The following is a 4,545-nucleotide window of genomic DNA, read 5'->3' on the forward strand; positions in this document are numbered from 1 at the left end:
CACAAATTAGATGATTCTATATACGAATTTCCTGATATATATTTATAATATTAATGTTGCCACTTTATAATTTTTTTAATGCAAAATAAAGACAAATTTAGTGTTTAAGATCTCATGTTATGTTTTAAATTATAATTTACTAAAATTATATATTTTTAGCAAAATAAAATGTGAATAAAATCTAATTTATAAAATTTAATGGTTAATAGCTATTCTTTACGTACTATTAAAATTTTGTTATGAAAATGTATTTATACTTTTATTACGATATATTTTCTATGATTAAAAATAATGGAAGCTTTTATGTGTCTTTCTATCCTATTTTATAATAAATTTGAAATGGTGCTACATTAGCATTATAAATAGTAGTAAAAAAAATGAATATATACATAAATATATGTATGTATATTTGTGTTTACCCTGTCATTTTAGTGACATTTCCCTCAAATTTCAAGTGTTAGAATACTTATACATATATATAAATGAGAGTATCAAATAGATGATGTGACACTCCAAAATTGTTTTATAAAACTCTTTTTATTTTCTAAATTTTTCACATTTTTTAATTTTTTTTTAAAATTTATGATTATTAATTAATAATAAAAAAAGAAAAACTTATAATATCTAAATATCTAAACTTTAAAATTGTTCGCACGTTATTTTTTAAATGTAATTATACTATAAATTACCATACAACTTATAATAATAATAAATGTAATTTCAAATTTGTATTATTATAATAATTTATTTTTGAAGAGATATATAATTTATTGATATCTTGAATTTTTTTTAATCATTTTCATTTAAAAAAACTTTTGAATGAAATAAAATGAATCAACTTTATAACAAACTTAATAAATTAATGGGCAATTCATAATCACTAAGACCAGATTGATGGAGAAAACATTGTCATAAAATTATAGTTTATTCATATTATTTATGTTTTTTTAAACGTAAATAGTTTTATAAAAATATATGTTAACAACATATATAAATTATAATAATAAACGTCATTTTTCCTTATTTTTTTTGTTCTACTTTTCTAATTTATGGCTATTAATTAATCAACAAAAAATATTATCTATTTTCTCTTTTTATTTTAATAATAATTATAATATATGTCAGTTAAAAATATCTATATATAATAATAATACTAAATTATCTATCTATTTTTATTTTTAACCTTTTGATAAAACACATGGTTCAAATAAGCTCTCCATTTATTTATATTTTTAACATTTTAACAAAACACGAGGTCTGCAAGTTAATTTTTATTAATAAATGGTCTAAACGGGTAATCGACTAAAATAAAAAGTTCAAAATGGTGAAAACCCTTATAGAAAATATAAATTATATAAATTTATATAATTTTCTTTTTATAAAGAATTTTTAATATTTTGAATAATACATGGTCCAGAGGTTAATTTTTCAAAATAAAGTGTCAAAATGGGTAATCGGCCGATATATAGTGTACAAATAATCGATCTTTTTATTCCTAATTTTAACATTTTGACAAAATACGAGGTTTAAAAGTAAATTTTTAAAAATAAATGATCCAAATAGGTAATTGGCCAAAATAACCCTTATTATTCAAAATAATTCGAAAACTTATAGGAAATGTGCTATACAATGAACAACATCATTAAAAAAACTATAATCAAGAAATGTTCACGTGTCTATGAAAGAAGTATGTTGTACGAATATAGGATAAAAAATAATCTTTGCATAATCTTCCAAAATAAAAAACCAAAAAAATATATTTTAATTATTACAAAGCATGGTGCGAATATTATTTATTGAGATTTTGTCATAAATATTTAAATTAATGAATATCTTTTTCCAAATTAACATTTATTTGACGGTTTAATAATATATATTTATATATATATATATAACATAGACCATATAATACTAAATTTTCTCATTTTGGTTAACATTATTACATGAATATGACTTTAATAATGATTTTTTTTCAAGAGTTTTTTTTTTTTTAAATTGTTCATTTCAAAACATTTGAATTTAGGAGTTTAATTTGTTATAAAAAAAAAAGCTTATTATAAAATTTTGAGACCTTGCATTTCCTTATTTTACGATTTTATGTTTGAAATTTTACTTCTATTTAAATTCTTTAATTTTTTTTAATATATTTACATTTATAAAAATTAAATATAAAACAAAAACACATGCTTTCATGGGTTGATTATTACAAAAATATTTTTGGAGGGGTATTCATATAGGAATATTTTGAATAATTAAGTAATAATTTTCTCTCCTTACATTAATTTCGGGAATAATTTCATTTCCTATGGAAAAATATATATAAAATATTGTGAAGAGATCAAAATTTTAAAAACTTAATCATTAATTAATAAAATTAAAGTTTTAGGCACAAAATGGTAACAATTGATATAACATAAAATCAATAGTATCGAATAAAATAAAATTAAAAAATATTGTAATAAAATAGACATTATATTTGCACCCTAAAAATATATATAGACACCTCATTAAATAAAAAATAATTAATTTTTAAAAATAATTTTTAACACTTTTTCTCAATTTTTCTATATTCTTTAATTTATTTTTTTGTTAATTTCAATAATTTTATATTATCTTGTTTTCATAATTTTTTTTAAAATAATATATAATTTTTTAGAAAAAAAAACTCTTATTTTAACAATATTTTATATTTTTTGTTTTAATTTTTTTTATTTAAAATTTTAAAATATATATTATTTATATACTAATTTTTTAGAATATGACAAAGAAAAAAATTACAAAAATGTCACGATAAGTTAAGAAAAATATATATTATATATTAATATTTAATATAAATAGGATGCATTAATCAAATTTTGGGTGCACATAAAATGCCGCTTAATAAAATTGTGTATATTGTGCCAATGTCCATTTTGGCCTCGCAGATGTCAAATAAGGCAATATTAACGAAGATCCTCATGTGCAGTTTCATCCTACGGTTGATGTCATTGGATCAGGCATCACAAAACATTTTTTTTCTGTAAAAAGACACATATACTATTACTAAGGGAATATACATATTTGTAATCCTGTGTCTCATTAAAATAGCATGTTTGACATTGTTTTTTATTTTTTATTTTCAAAATTTTGTTCCAAAAAATTGTTTTTATAGTTTTTAAAAAATAAAAGTGTTTGGTTAATGTTTTCTAAAAATAATTTTTTAGTTTTATTTTTTTTAAATCTTAAATAAAATATTAACAAATATATTATTTTAAAAGTTGTAATAAATAATGAGATAAAATAATTTGAAAGAAAAAATGATGCAAAAATAAGAAGTGAGAAAGTTAAGAAAGAAAATTTGAGAATAATAGAAAACAATTTTTTGTTGTTTTCAAAATTTTCTATTTTTTGTAACTTTATTTTTAAAAATTATTTTTTGAAAACAATGCCAAATACCCCAATTTATTTTCAAAAAATAATTTTTTAGTTAAAGTGTCAAATACCCTCTAAATTTTGTTACCTTTTAATACAAAAAATTATAATTGTAAAATAGGTCAAAAATAGTACCTCAAACAAGAATTTGGTCAATAATTCTTTTTTAAAGACCATAGTGCCCTTATTATAAATGATTAACTAATTTACATGATATTGTAAACTATTCCAAAAATTTATTAAAAATTTGGGAGAGTCACTATAACTACAATAAATACATACATAAAAAAAAAAATTGGGATAAAAATACCTCCAAACGCCATTTTGGAAACGTGCTATACTTATACAGCATAGTAGCTTGTTGTATCACATCGCCCTTTTTAGTATAGCATATTATGTAATTATAAAGAGGACTGAACTTACTTGTCAAACAAGTATTGTTTGAATAATTTTATAATCTTGCATACATGCATATTATAAGACCATTTCATATAATATATGATATATACAATAGTGTTATATTTTAGTATAATAGGAAATGTATATATCGTTCAATGCAATATTTAAAGTTGTATTAAATTAAACATATATTAAAAGTGACCAAGTATTATAATACAAAATTTAGCATAAGAATATAGGCAATTCTTATGTGGAGACTGTTAGAACTGTGTAGCTCTTGTTAGTTATGTTCTGTTATAACTGAATTATTCCGCTAATGTCATCAGTCGGTTTATGTAACAACCTCTCTTTTCTGTGTAATACATTCATATATATAGTGAACACTTCAGCTTCTTCATGATCATGAGAAGCATAATTCATTTACTCACGATTCTCTTCATTTATTGATTCATTTTCTCTCTCTGTTTATCAAAGCTTCTAAACTCTCACATGGTATCAGTCGACTCCGCAATGGCTACCGATGGCTCCAACAATCCTGTCGCTCAAGCTGATGCTCCACCTGTTCCACCACCGCCAATGGTAGCTCCGGCGATCGATCTTGTTGGCCTCCCCAACAATCATCTTCTTCTGCTTCATCTCCGTCTGGATCGGACGAATTATTCCTACTGGCGCGCTCTGGTTCTTGCAGCTGCCAGAGCTTACAATGTTGATGCCTATATTCTTGGCACTTCACCT

The sequence above is a fragment of the Humulus lupulus genome, chromosome 2 (genome assembly GCF_963169125.1).
Source record: "Humulus lupulus chromosome 2, drHumLupu1.1, whole genome shotgun sequence".
Taxonomy (NCBI): Eukaryota; Viridiplantae; Streptophyta; class Magnoliopsida; order Rosales; family Cannabaceae; genus Humulus; species Humulus lupulus.